Here is a 15,842-nt window from a genome sequence, read left to right on the forward strand (position 1 = left end):
ACAAACTTTCAATCCTGGTATATATGATGAGTTTAATTACAGTCTCCAAACTTGATACAGGAACTCAAAGTATGTGACGAGTTTTAAACTGTAAAAACTAGTTGGAAATGACTTAACTCAATAAATCGGTATGGTAACATAAAAACAAAAATATCTTCTATGGTTGTATTATTTACTTTTTGAAATAGTTCTCGTCATCAGCATATATAACTGTTTGATTAACAGAAAACAGCCTTTTGTGATGAGTGGCAATGGTTAAAGATCATTCATGTACAACTTTGTCGAACCAATTTAGTCGGTTGGTATCAATGTTGATATAATCTGTGTAATTTCAAGGATATAATCAAATTTAATTGTTTAAATTATTACCACTGGCAAAATTTGAGACAGATTTATTGAACGATATATGAGATTTCTTGTTATTAATTTTTATATTTCACCGAATGTTTAATATCTTCTTAAATTACAACTAAAATAAAAATGAGACATCTTTAAATTTCAGATCTACTAGTAGTAAATTTGACAGAAATTTACGTTGTTAGGCGACAGATAAAATACAAGTAATTAACAGAATGATTGGGAACTTGACATAACAGCCTTGTCTCTGAATGAGATATTCCGATAGCAAATGAGCCTTGAGAACCTTTCAATGCACTCTTTTGTCCAGAAGGAAATTTTAAAACTTCTAAATTTCAATTCGTCCTTGAATTTTTTCATTAAAGTTTTACTCGAATGACTGATAGCATGTTTGTCACTCAACACACACACATATATAGTATTTGTATGTAGTTTGGAATTGAAGATTGCTTGTCAAATATCGCGTTAACACGCTTGAACGAGATTTCCAATAGGATTTTCTGTCGTCTGTATGGTCGCTGAGGGATCACTATTGTTCTCCATTATTGCATTGCCTAGATGTCTTTTCACAATTTTACTCTCTGAACTGCTCTACATAATAGAAACAGAATTGGACTGCTGAGATGATTTCAGTTTCAATAAATACAAAAAATTAGTAGATGCGGTCTTGCATTATCCTATTATGAGGCTCTCTACATTATTAAGGTTCTTTTGCTGAGATTTTATTCCCATCAAATGAAAACAGGTGTTGCTGAACAGTGAGAGAAAATGTTAAAGATATATATATATTGAGTTGATTGTCTTGCCTAAAAATATGTTAAGTAGTGTTTTGCTTTGAATATATGCAAGTTTGGTGTCTATATTCCTGGAGGATTGTAAAATAGTGTTCAGTATAAGTATGCTTATAATAGCAAGACGGTGTGTCGATTAAGAGACAATCTCTCTCTATATATATTTTTAGAGTTAAACAACACTATAGGGCATATACTTGTAGCTGTTACTTCACGGATTTTATAGATTTTATTTTACAGCATTGCTTATATTATTGAATCTTCGAGGTGTTTTTTCACAAAACTGTTTCTTCTCAAATATTTTTTTCACACTGCATCATATATGGTTAAATGAGTCCACGCTTTGTGTTGTTTCGCTGTTTTGATAAGGATTTCATTCTAAAGCATTCAAGAAATTATCCTACTACAAATACTTCTTATATGAGGGTTTTTATTTGAAATGGTTGAAACCACTGTTTTTACTTTTTGTCAAATGATTGAAACATTTATCAAATGATTGAAACCATTATCAAATGATTGAAACCACTTTTTTTACTTTTTGTCAAATGGTTGAAACAACTGTTTTACTATTTATCAAATGGTTGAAACAACTGTTTTACTATTTATCAAATGGTTGAAACCACTGTTTTACTTTTTGTCCTGTCTTGATAGTTGCAATGTTCTGTTCTTTTCACTTTTTCGCCCTTGTTTGCAGATATTTGCAGCGTAAACGGTTTGTTTATTGCATGCTATTTTGTTGTACATTATCAGGTTAAATAATATTACCGTTTTGCATTATCTCAGGGGTAAATGTTCTATTGTACTGAACATGGTTAATAAATATATTCATTTCAGTAATGACTCCACTTTCACTGAAATCTTTCCATTTGTGTGCTCTAGTGTCACTTAAATCTTTTCACGTTTTTGCTCCAGTTTCACTGCAATCTCTCCAAGTCTGTGTGTTAGTGTCACGTCAATCGTTTCAAGTTTTGGCTCCAATGTGACTTCAATCTTTTCAGGTTTTGGCTCTAGTGACAATTCAACCTTTTCACGTTTTGGCTCAAGCGTCACTGCAATCTTTTCACATTTTGGCTCCAGTATCTTTTCAATCTTTTCAATTTTGGCTTCATTGCCACTACAATCTTTTCAGGTTTTGGCTCCAGTGTCATTTCAATATTTTCATGTATTGGCTTCAGTTTATCTGCAATCTTTTCACGTTTTGGCTCCAGTGTCGATTCAATCTTTTCAGGTTTTGGCTTCAGTTTCACTTCAATCTTTTCACGTTGTGGCTTCATTTTTATTTTAGATTTTGGTTCCATTTTACTGCATTCTTTCCAAGACTGTGGTCCAGTTTCACTCTATTGTTTTCTAGTTAAGACGCAATTTCAACTTTCCAAGTATGAGGTCAATTTTCAGGTGTTATGCTCTTTTTCTTTGCATTGACTATGGGTGCATCTTTTGGAAGTTTAAGATTCTGTTACAAAACAGTTTCTTTAAAATAACCAATATTTTTAGTATCTTTTTATATGTCGATGAAACCACGACACTGTATCACATTTAAACTCTAGATGAATTATGTCAAACTATTATATATGGATGTATATATTTTTTCAAAGAGAAGAACAAGATTTATCGGATAACATGCCATTGGTTGAATTAACCGAAACTGTGGACGAGCTCTATGAATACGTCTGCAATCAAACCGCAATATTCTGTAAACTGAAATGGCATTAATTGTGTCCTGAGAAATCAACAAATGCATTCCATCAGACCCTCACGGTATTTCTAATCATGAAAATGTAAAAACATTAATTAACTAATATCAAATGTTTATAATTAGAAATTGTCCATAAGTACAGAAAAGTAGATTGGAAATGGGAAAAATTCAAAATCTGTTTTAATCTTGAATTTCTTATTAATCGTGCGAGTGCATTGCAAAAGAAATGAATTTATTTCACTCAAAGTTATTAAATTATTAAACATCAAAAGCTGATGTTGAAACTATGAAACTGGGAAGATAAATGATTAAATTACAATAAAAATTTCAAGTTGTTTAAGTTTTATACTTTTTTATGTCTTAGTATACATAGATCGATTGCCGTTGCTAGTATCATTGCGATAGCGCTTTCATTAGCGTATATGTATTGTATGTCTGAATGCAATCTGTGTATAACCATTGTATACAGACTTGCATATCATATGAAAACTGGAAAATAACAGAATCGAATGCATTTGTTCAAGGAATTCAAGGAATTATAAATCACTAACATTCGTATCTCTTGAAATTAACAAAACTTACCCTTTTTGGTGGGGTGAGGCGAATTTCAACACCGGCTTTTATTATAAAAGTGATATTTTGGGTGGATGGGGAAAGTGGGAACCAAATTTGGGTTATTCTCCTACAGTTTCCAATCGAAATCCCTGAAATTTCACAGGAAGATTGCACACATTTTGAAGTTGTGCACTTGCTGATTATGAAATTGATTGAGTATTTCCAGCCTTCGGAACTTTTTTGGGGATTTAAACAAAGGTTGAGGAGACTTACATGGATATAGATTTGTAAATTTAACTGACATGTTTTGGTGGAAGAGACGGGCATGTATGCATGCAAAATGTGCACATTCGGCTGCTTATTTATATTCATCGGACAGTCTTAAAAAAGGCAACCATACATTGTTTATATTCTAAAGGTATACACAAATAAACATGAGGTCAAATCCAACTCTTCGATGAAAGAGACAAACTTGAAAGATAACTGAGAATTTACGTGGATGAGCAAAACACCTGAATACATTTTAGCCATAGTTTTCAGCCATGAAATATTTGCTATTGGACATTAAGGAAGCAACAATAAATCAATCTGCATTGGCTTTTGTACGTGATTAATTGACCTATAGAAACGTAATATCTGAGATGCTATGTGGGGTATTGTGTTATGGGTACAAACACATTAAAACAGACGTGTGTGTGTGTGTGTGTGTGTGTTTCAATAATACCTTTCATTCCAGTTGACATTCTTAATTCTCAGTACATTCGTTCATCTCTGTACAGATATGTTTATGAACAGATTTTTGTATATGTTATAATAACTCTCCGGAGCGTAGCAGTAATATTGCCCCAGGACTTTAAAACATCCATGATACTATCTATGTAGTTGCATTTCTTCATGTGTTCTGCACTTAAAGTATTAAATTCATATTAGATCAAATTATGCGACTGTGTTGTAATACAATTTGAAGTTTCTTGAGTACAGCAGTTATTTTATTTATCATGTACCTTCTTAAAGCGTCTAACATACAAACAGTCTTCGTCTGCATCTTTTTGAAAATTCGACTGAGTGTGTTGAACTTTTATAAAACAAAAATCCGAAAAAGAAATAAACAAATCTACCTCGTTCAAATAAAACTAGATATAAACGATTGGTATTTACAGTTGCTAAGCTTAGCTAGACCAGATGATTAAATCCTGTTCGAAGCTTGATAAGCCTGTTTTATTAATGTATTTTATCATTCTTTGGCAGATCATTAAGACGGCTGGTTAAAACAATATCACTTTTTCACTTTTACAAGGTGTGCCAGTTTATTTGTTTAAACATCAAGTAAAAATTCATTCGAATCTCCATTTTATACCTATACATATACCGTAAAACGTATACATATATATCACCATGACCTGAATTGCAGGATTATGAATCTTCTCTACAGAAAACCTTATATACCAATCGTTCGGTCAATACGTGTTTGGTAAAGAGGTAGCGGTAGAGTCATTTTCATTGTACATATATATATATATATATATATAGTATACATAAGATAAGAATAAGATAAGATAAGAAAACTTTATTTTGATTTAGCATAAGTACAAATAAGCAACACAAGCTCCAAGGAGCTTTTGGCCGAATATAAAACATATAAATAACATAAAAACAGTGCATTTTGACATATAAAACAACCTGTATTTGAAGATTGAAGATGACATGATAGCATTTTCGACCATTTTAATTTTGTCAATTATCTCTAATTTTTATTCAGCATTAAATATTGCTGTTGGAGGCATTGTGATATAAATCTATAAATTGCACATGGTGTTTTTTGTTGCAATCAAATGACTTCCCTAACCAAATTACCAATTTGTTTCCACCAGACAATTTATGATTTCGTACCAAATGATTGTTTTTGGTTTAGGTAAAGAACGATGTTGTATATTCTGGTGAGGGATAGTCAACTGCCAAGCTCTTTCAAAATTGCGGTTTGGTACTATCTTCAGGCGTTACAAGTATTTGATCTGTTGAGCAAAAAGTCATTAAAATATAGAACCTCACAGAATGCACATGATACTATGAATTTAAGTAAAGATAAGAACACTATTGAAAATGTCCCTGGTATGTCAGATATAAGCAAATTTGGGCCCTGTTCCTTTTTGTTCTTGTCCTTTTTTCTTCGACTCGTTTGTTTACTTGCACTGGGCGAGCCACAGTTCTGTGCAATCTTCTTGGTATATGCGTGTCCTTTAAAAATAATGTCTATACTCAGAGTTATAAGAAATATTACTACAATTTGCTTTGTGTAAATTGCGTTCATGATAAATCATATTTGATATACATGACATTTGAAATGGGTTTCAACACTAGTTTTAAAAATAAGCACATACAAGTGTTGTGCAGGGTCGTCATTTGAGTGGAGATCATCGCTTTCTCTTATAAGCAGCGGTTGATATCACGGATTTTAAGGAAATATTGCGTGCATTGAGAGCAAGTAAAACTGCATGTGAATATCGAAAAATTATATGCTAGTATTATATTATAAAGTATCTTAAACATCCTGTATATATAGATATATACAAACATATTTTTTTAATTTAATAGGCGATCACCGAATTCAGTTTTTTTTCTGTAGAAATCATTCCAGTGTCCATGTCTTATCGTTCCTATACTTTGCGGTAACGATAGAATTTGATATTATACGATGGCCCCTTCAAATATCCCGTATTACATAATATTATATGTATTGAAGTTTTCCTAAATTTAATGGAGAGATAATCAAGAAAAAGAATAACATTTTGGACGTCACTGAATTCCAAAATAGTGTGCTGGGATTGGGATAATTCCTCATGTAGAAGTGCCTACAAAATGCATTTTAAAATATGTGCGAAAAGGTTAATTTTTGTAAGAGAACGTTCTAAATGCGAATGGTACATGTACAGTCATAACGATATCTCTGTGGTGCGTTTTCTGGAAAAAAAATTATCTGACAAAGATCTTGGGTGAGATACAAGAGAGTACTCAAAGTATATGCTTATCACGAAATTCGTTGTATGTATTTCACTTGTATTTATTACAATGTCGTGTCAGTTGAATTTATGAAAACGAAATTAATTTCAGTTGCAAAGTTGAATGATGATAATAGCATAGTTTTAAAACAATTTAGTGTTGCGTAATTGACAAAAAGACTACAAGCAAGTAAATATATTAGATAAAATATATCACTAATATATATAGCTTCTCAAACTCACAAGGTAGGAAATAAAATTCAATGTCACATTACTTCCGTATAATAAAAGCATAAAGACAAAATAGACAAAATAGTGTAATGGATATATGTAGAATGTGACTTCAGATCATGCATTTTTGTTTTGCTTTTTTCTTCTGCACATGAAAATTGTGAGCAGACCTACTAAGCAGAATATGTACTTTTTATGAGGCACGAGTTAGCGACTGGCGTGATGCACATGAAGAAATGTGCGCATTATTATTATTATTACTGTACACTTATAATTTTCATCTGAGTTACAAAGTTATAGTAGCACATGAAACAGGAAGTTTTGAAGCCGTGTTATTATAAAGCAAATGGTGGACCTGGTCACATTGTTAAATCATACGATATTAGTTGACCTGCATGGGTCTCAATGATTATACCCTTATGTATAGGTATTATTTTGGTTTATTTGTTATACTTTTCAGATTTAAATGACTATTATTATCGTAGGTGTACTGAAATTATGGAAATATTCTGACCAAAACTTTATTCGCTTTGTTATCTGATACTTTCCACTAGAAAAAAATCGTCATAGAAAATTTGCCTCCAGTTTTGTTGTGTAACGTTCGTTTACGAAATCTTGTTTCTTACTTTTGATAAAATGAAATTCATGTTTTAGCAATAACGGCAATTTCAGTTCTTGGTAGCACGCTCTCCGGAAGTAAATTTAAGGCAATATTGCGCGTTTGATGTTTCGACTTCTGTCAAAATGATTTCTCAATTCTTTGGCTCAAAATTTAAAGTTGACATTGTCATTGTTTGAAGATTCCAATACTTTGCATACTAATAAAAACAGAATTAAAATTCCGTGGTATGGTGATCACAGAAAATTATTTGCTTCAGTGAATGAATGTTCCTGAAGTTCAGATTGTCTGCTTTCTCTGACAGAACGTCTTCAGAGATATAAAAATTTAAGAATGTGTCGAAAACAATGAACATGTCAGTATACCGTATGAAATCTTGTAGAAACTGACAAGCAAGAGACGTTCTGATGGCTGAAACTGTCAAATACCGTATAATTGCATGTAATTGAATGATAGCGACTGAAATTCACCGATGGGTATAGGAGATATTTTTATTAATCAAGATACAACTTTGTGAACATTTTATTTACTCATCAAGATTCACGGGTAAACAGTTAAAGCTGACATATAACTGTTATAAGGGTATATAGATGTCGTTATCAGGATAATCTATACAAGGCTTCAGGTATACAAGGAATTGTGTCGGACATTACGTTATCTTGTTTATTTTGTTGTACACACTTTGGCCAATCTCATTGCTGAAATTGAGTTAGGTGTGAGGTACAGTTGTCAGAACACTTACCCGGTTTTCGACTATCAATGTGTTGACTGGTTAATCAGCAGACTATAAGTAATACCTTGACCAAAAGGCAAACACACAAGACAACAATGAAAAGAGAAAAGACTCGGCAGCACAAACCCAACAATCAACCGTATGTGACTTCAAGTACTCCGGAAATGTGAGCTGGTCGAGCTTCACTCGATTCAACACCCAATACAACTCCTCTTTTTACTTACATATAAACTAACAAAGCTGTATCATTAACCAATAAATAAGTCGGCTGCGCAATAGACTAGTGTTAGCATAGGAGATAAAGACCATAGTATTGGTTTTATAATACGTATATATTGCCTCACCTGCATGGAGCTGGACTGAAACCTGTACCTTTTTTGTCACATTTCTACTGCAAAACACGTCCGACATTGCACATACGTATATAAATATACATTCATTCGAAGTTACCTCATTAAATTTGTAACAAGGTTTTTATATATAATGTATAATATAAATATAAAACGTCTCTGTATAAACTTATTTTATGATAAAACAATTTGAATTGTGAAAATAGAAAAGGGAATGAAAGGGAAAAGTTTATTTGGATTACAGACAGTGTCTTCTCACTTAGCTGAAGTGGATATGTCCGAATTAACTACTGTATTAAAGGAAAAGTTTTACCACTTTGAGACATATCAGATGATTTTTATGGATACTATTCTGGTTAAACAGTTGCACTTTATACATGTATACGGATTTCTGACGTTCTCAATATATTAAAAACGTGTAGCCGCGTGTGGGAGTGGTTTTTTTTTGTGGGGTGGGGATAGATGGCTACTGGATAATCTGCAGTTAATTCTATATTTATTCAATTAAGTTTTATGTATAGGTTATATATTTTCTAATTGTCTCTATCAACACCATTTCCTACTGGGGCAAATCAGTAGTAAATAAATTTATGGTCAAATAAACAAAAATTGTTTGTGTTCCTTCTAAACAACGTACGTTAAGTGTTACTAATGTACAAATCAGAAACCCGATTTAAATAGTTACAATTTTGACAATGCTTGATAAATTACAGGGTATGGACGGGTCGTTACGATCGAAAAATACTTAATCATACGAATGGTCTCATTTCTGTCGCGGCCGTACAACACGTCGTTCGGTAACCCCGCTAGAACTATTTACGAATTCCAATGCAGACACCGAATCACGATGGAGAAATAAGTAAAACCGGTATAAGAAGCTATCTGTTTCACTAAAGATAAAGGGTTTCCCCTGATCAAAGTAAATTATTATCCGTCCAATTATAATACATTCACAAGAATCGCGTTAATATTTAATAAGACAAGCCTTTGTTTTGGTAAACTTACAGTATTAGGTGATAAAGGGTATAGGCCCAGATAAGCGGATGGCAGTTGTGATTGAAGATGACCATCAGAAGTGTGCCGAAGTGCTTGTCTCTAGTTAACCAGGGTATGTCTCAGTCATCAAGGAATTATACGGGATTTCTAACGGGATCAAAAATAAATACCGATAAATGGACTTTCCATTTCCACTTTTAAATTAAATCTGTTGTCATTTTCGCGCCAACTGCTTTCTTTCTTTGAATTAATATATTAATAAAAGCATTTTAAAATACTCCAGTATAAACTTATAGAACTTTATACTGGAATAATAGTATGATGTAGAATATTGTGATTGTTTTTGGTGCTTCACGTCCAGTAGCAAGTATTTTATGCATATTCAGCATGGAAACAACTGAATACGCCATAAATCGACCAAGGAAGGTCAACCCGGATAACTGAAATAGACAATTTAGGCTATCACTTGAAAAGGGATGGTTCATTTTGGCAGATTTTAAATACATTCTGGGACTGATACTATATCTAATAATCCCAGGCTAATTATACTATTTTTTTTTACGTCTTGCATTTATGTGTAACTGTGTTTTACCACTTAAGTTCTATATATCTATAAATCGTTTGCTTGGAGGTGTACTGTAAATAGAAGATCCCATTTCAATCCTGGCATGGGCTGTTATCGCGATTGTTTCGTGTAGATGGTTATAGTTTTAATATTTTTAAAATTATTTATAAAAAATACTCTCAGCTACTTGGCATTTTAAATGAATAAATATTTCATGTTATATAAACCTTTCATCTTAGAACAAAATACTCAGCATGCATTTAAACCCAGCACTTAAGATCGTTTGTTTTACCATTAGTCGGTCATTAGTTAAATTTGATTAAAACAAAATAATTCTTTGAGAGCTTGTGACAATATTGGTTCAGTCGCTATTTCTGATTCTTATGAAAACAATATTTGTGTCAACAATTCCTTTTGTCCATATGGCTAAAATAATAGACGAAAGTGCAAGAATTTCAATTAAAACTTAAACCGATAATTAAATTCATTAATTAATGCAAGTAAAGTGATCAAAGTCGGAATAATTACAGTTTGGTGACACAGGTGTCAAAGCCCAAGGGTGACAGTGGCATTTTCTCACCTGAAATGGTGTTTTAGAGACACAACCGTGTCAGGTCAAAGTAATGCTGTCCAGGTAGCCTGGATTACCTGGGGCACACTAATGAGAGGATTAAAGAACAAACGCTTGGGCTGCTAATAACTTAAAACAATTTATTTAATCCCTTAAACACACACAGAGTATGCTGAACTAATTTTGTACTTGTAAACACAAGTTTTATAATATGGGATTAAATTATCTGGTTGTTTTACTTTCCCCAAATTATATGTTATAGATGAGGTTTTTAGGATCAAATACTAACAAGAAAGAAATGGCCTACCTTAAAGTTTTCCTATATTTCAAGAAGAAAATCTAAATTACAATCTTAATTTATAAAATAGACATATGTAACAGATTAATTTTATGGGTTTAAAACTGGAAATTCGTTGGAAAATTATTGAATAATAAATTCAGAATTGGATTTACATAGTAAAAGCATTCTGTAAAAAATATAATATAAGCCTTTTAGATTTTCTATTCTTTCAAATTCAAATTTCTTTGTTGTCTTCTTGCTACCATTATGGTTGACTCGATATCAAGAAATTTCTCAACACTTGATATTCTTTTTTATATCGATTTCTTTGCTTTGCTCATTGTTGAAGGTCGTACGGTGACCAACAATTGTTAATTTCTATGTCATTTGGTCTCTTGTGATGAGGTGTCTCAATGGCAATTATACATTTTCTTTTACATATCCTCTTTTATAGGGATTTTTTGGCTTTGCTCATTGTTGAAGGTCGTACGGTGACCTATAACTGTTAATTTCCGTGTCATTTGGTCTCTTTGTGATGAGTTGTCTCAATGGCAATCTTACCACATTTTCTTTTTCGTGTTCTTACTTAAATTTTATGTCGAAAAATGTAAAAATGTACTATACGTTGCTTACTTCGATAAAATGGTTGACTTTATGCTCTCTCATTGCTTAGATTGTAACCCGTTGGTATTCAAAATAAAGTGATAATTAAAAAACAATTATTTATTTTTTTGAGAAACTGTTGTTGGTAAAACGTTTCAATAGTTATGGTAAACTTTTTTTTTTGGTCTCTCACATTTTCACGATCGAAGAGATAATATGAATTTAAAAGGTAATTTAAAATAAATTATATTTGATCTTTTATCCAGATAAACATCACCACAATTTTACTAGAAGTCCATATTTTATGTCAACATTGCTAACAGCGAATAAACAGCCTCGCAGTTTTAGCTAAATATCATCGATCCAGAATATTGGGTTTAATTTGTTCTCATTTGCTTGCGCACAAATAGTCGCAAATTGCTACAAATTAAATAGTTTCATAACTTAATACGCTTTTTGTTATAGAGTCATTAAATATCATATTCATTGGAACTCATATAGGCCAAATTAACGGCTAGATTGCGCACTATCAATTGTTCGGCGGTTAAAGCTATTCATAGTCTCTCTACACGTATATTGTTCGGACCGTGAAAATCTATAGTAGTTGCTATACACAACATAATGGTATATTGAAAAGAATTTGTTACTATTATCTCTGAATACAAAATATATTGTTAGAAATTTGAAAGAGACTTTTCTTATCCTGTTACATATTATATTGCCTAAGAGAACAGTCTCCATTTAAAATAAAGTTTATTGATAGGGGCATGAGAGTTTATATTGAGTTTTATTTCTGAACTAGCAAGTAGTTTGTTTTTGAGGGATGTTACTGTTAAAATCTTTTTAATTATAGGAAATACTGTTTGTTTGTTTTAGGATACAAAAGATAAAATGTGATATGCTTTTATAAAATCTAATGTTAAAATGGAGAATGAGGAAAATTTAATGATTTGAACTCTTGGTAAGTTTTATAATTAGATGTTTACTTTTCCTGTCGTGATTGAAATCGATATTAGCTCAATCAGAAACTGACATTCGCCTTAGAGTATGTTTTTTTACATCTTGGCACCAGGTGTGAAATCTGACATTGGTGTACATGTCTCGATATAAATCGCAACGCTGCAAGAAAAACTGTCACCGTGTGCATGTAAACTGATACTCTAGAACTAATCAGTTTATTTTTTTGATTTTTTTTTAACACGGTAGAATTTACTATGCCATGAGAGTGAAGCTTGCATAAGAGCAACCGTGTTTACATCAGGAAACAAGTCCCAGAATTTCCGTATAAAATAATCACTTTCATGCATATAGTGGACATCAGTAAAGCGATATGATGCATTTGGTTTATAATTACCCTAGAGATGTTGAAAATTAAATTTAAGAATGTTCAAAACTTTAGTTTATTTTGTTGATCCAAGATGGCGACGATAAATTTGCTGGCTTAACCTTTTACGTAGTATTTCACGGACGACTGCTTTGCTTTGTATCTATTTGGAAAAATACTTAACTATGTTTGTACATGTCATTACAGAAGCGTTTAAATTTCTTCTTTCTGTCTAGAATATTTGTTAAATATAAGCCATTTTTGAATTTGAACATACAAAAGTACTCTTCTATTTTGATACTTTCGTTGAAGATAAGACCTTACATTTCAATACATTTGTTAAAATGTTATCATTCTATCAAAAAGTACACTTATAATACACACTTTAAAATATATGTGATTTGAAAAAAGTTCACCATCTAAGGGTTGTGTATAAATCTTATAAGCTATTTATATTTAGTACTCTCATACCAAAATAGAGCAAATTTATATATATAAAAAAAAATATAGGGCTATCAGTTATTGAAAGAATTCTATATTTACTGCGTTAATTTTTGTAAACTTAAAATATTTGTAAAAGACATTTTCGTATATATTTTTTTTTTACAAATTGTGTATATATATATATATATATATATAAATGTTTAATCCCGTGAGCAATGCATTACCCGGTACAGAGAAAAACACATTTTTATAAGTTTTACATCAGTTTTCGTTAATGAATGTATATTGTATTTATATTAAAAAGAAGTCTGCCAGATATGAGGCAATTTTGAAATAATTAAGCATATCTTAATTAATTCGCGACAACTGTCTATACTATATATGAGTATTATTTTCTGGAAGTAATTTTTGATTCTTGGCAATAATTTTCAGATGTTTAATAATTATGTAAACAACTCGGACCCGTGTCATGTAACTTTTCGGTGTACATTTTGTTTTATCAGAACAATCAAGCAATCGTTTGAACAGAAAAACTTAATTAGATTCCAATCTCAGATTTGTCACCTTGTTTATATGAGAACCACTGGAAGGTAGAAAAATAGTGTAAAATAAAGAGAAAAAATGCCGTTAGTTGTGAATGATAATTTAGTTCTTTTCTACTTCCAATTAAATTGTACCTCACACCTATGAAAATAGACATATACTCTACGACCTGGAATTCAATTAATTTTCACCCTGTTTGTTTCCTGTCATTCATTAATTTGATAATTGAAGGAACTTTTTACCTTAATTTTCCGGGGGGTTCCTACCGAGATGTACCCGTTAATTAGACTAAATCAATTAATCGCATCCGCTTTCTACTATTGTCATATATAATTCCATTTTCACTTTCCGTTTATATGACAAAACGAGGATGTCAAGCGATTATCACTGAAAATAAAGATTATTTGGCTTGGCACATACATCAAGATGTCGCCAATTTATAAAATTCAAACTTAAAAATCAAAAAAGAAATGGAACTGTTTTGATATGGCCGATCATATATTAATCCTCAATATACACGATTCACATTGTACCTTCATATTACACGATTAGAAAATAATATGTCGCAGTAATATTTAAATAAATTCCACACTCTCCATAGCAATAATTTTAAAGCTTCTAAAGGAAGCAAGAAACAAAAAACAAAACCAGAAGAAAAACAACTTCTTTGATTCAAATACAATGTGCTTCTTTAATATATAAGGAGAATTTTAGGGGGAAAATGAAGTAAACGGACGAAAAAGTTAGAAGTATGAATTTTAATTGATATAATTAATCTAAATGATATTGAATAGTCTAGATAATAATTAAATAAGTATCATATTCATATAATGCATGTCACTGGAAAAAACCATCCGCCTCTAATCAAATAACTACATAGGTTAGATGATAAACTAAGGGAAAACTCATTTAGAATGAACAAATGAATAAAATACTGCTTCTGGGAAAATCATAGTGTTTTAAGAATTATGAAATATCGTTTAAACAGAATTACAGTATAGGTTAAATTATGATGATCATTTGGTATTTTCTGTTATTACAAATTTATGACATACAAGTATTTCCAGGTTTAACAACACCAAAAGTAGATGAAAACTGATCGGTTGTGTTTTATTATTTATTTTACCTCTTTTCTAACAAATCAAAATAAATTAAAGTTGTTTTTATGATTATTCCAAAATAAAACTTTACGATTGTTTAAATGTTGTTAAATTTAGATTGTTTTTGATTTAATGAAAAATACCAAGATTGTCACGAAAAACAATAAAATCTTGTATTTGACACTACCTATAATACTAAAATTAAGGTCCAATTCTTCAGGTGTGGAATGTATTACACAGTTTATACTTATTGCCGATTCTTTGATCTCAATTTTCACATATGAAAAGGAAAAGTTTCTCAGCTGACTCACTTTTAGTTGACCGAAGTAATTAACGAACATTGTGTTTAGATCCCCCATTTCTTTATATCTCGTTGACAACGCACGATGCCTAGGATTTAAGAACAATGTAAAGGATAAAACCCTTAATCCTCTGCTTTCTCTACTTGGCGATGGGGGTAAATTTCATAAACTATTGATAAAACTATTCTATAACACGTGCAAATGTTTGTTTCAACTTATTCTTACTTACCATATACAGCTGAATTATTTATATAGCAAATACAAAGTAGAAATAAAGTCAAAATATAATATTTGATAAATATTTTAGGATTATATTTTGAAGTTTCATTTTCTTATGTTTACCCCTATAAATGCAGAACTCTTATTGCAAATATTTCATTTTTGTTACGTTTACCCCAATATATGCAGAACTCTTATTGCAAACATTTCTTTTTTGTTATGTTTTACCACAATATATACGGAACTCTTATTGCAAACATTACATTTTTGTTATGTTTTACCACAATATATGCGGAACTGTTATTGCAAATATTTCATTTTTGTTAAGTTTTACCCCAATATATGCGGAACTCTTATTGCAAACATTTCATTTTTGTTATGTTTTACCACAATATATGTGGTACTCTTATTGCAAACATTTCATTTTCGTATGTTTTATCTGAATATATGTGGTACTCTTATTGCAAACAATTAAGATCAAAGCTGGTACGCATTTCAACAAGTAGATCATAACACACACGTCCTAAACTAAGGTAAAAAGCCCGTGTAAATGTTTATATTTTTAAA

The 15,842-nt window shown here is 31.2% G+C and overlaps 1 long non-coding RNA gene across 8 annotated transcripts in view; it reads left to right on the forward strand.

Moving 5' to 3' along the window:
- Positions 1–15,842, forward strand: part of LOC139517557 (uncharacterized) — a 109,222-nt gene that overhangs the window by 71,131 nt on the left and 22,249 nt on the right. For 3 of the 8 annotated variants that reach the window (XR_011663154.1, XR_011663155.1, XR_011663156.1), the window contains one exon: positions 12,220–12,304. The exons of 4 other annotated variants lie outside the window; for them this stretch is intronic. This is a non-coding gene — a long non-coding RNA (uncharacterized lncRNA). Of the gene's footprint in view, positions 1–12,120; positions 12,305–15,842 lie in introns of those variants that run through there. One more of the 8 variants, XR_011663153.1, reaches the window with a different exon arrangement.

Source organism: Mytilus edulis, chromosome 3 (genome assembly GCF_963676685.1).
Source record: "Mytilus edulis chromosome 3, xbMytEdul2.2, whole genome shotgun sequence".
NCBI lineage: Eukaryota > Metazoa > Mollusca > Bivalvia > Mytilida > Mytilidae > Mytilus > Mytilus edulis.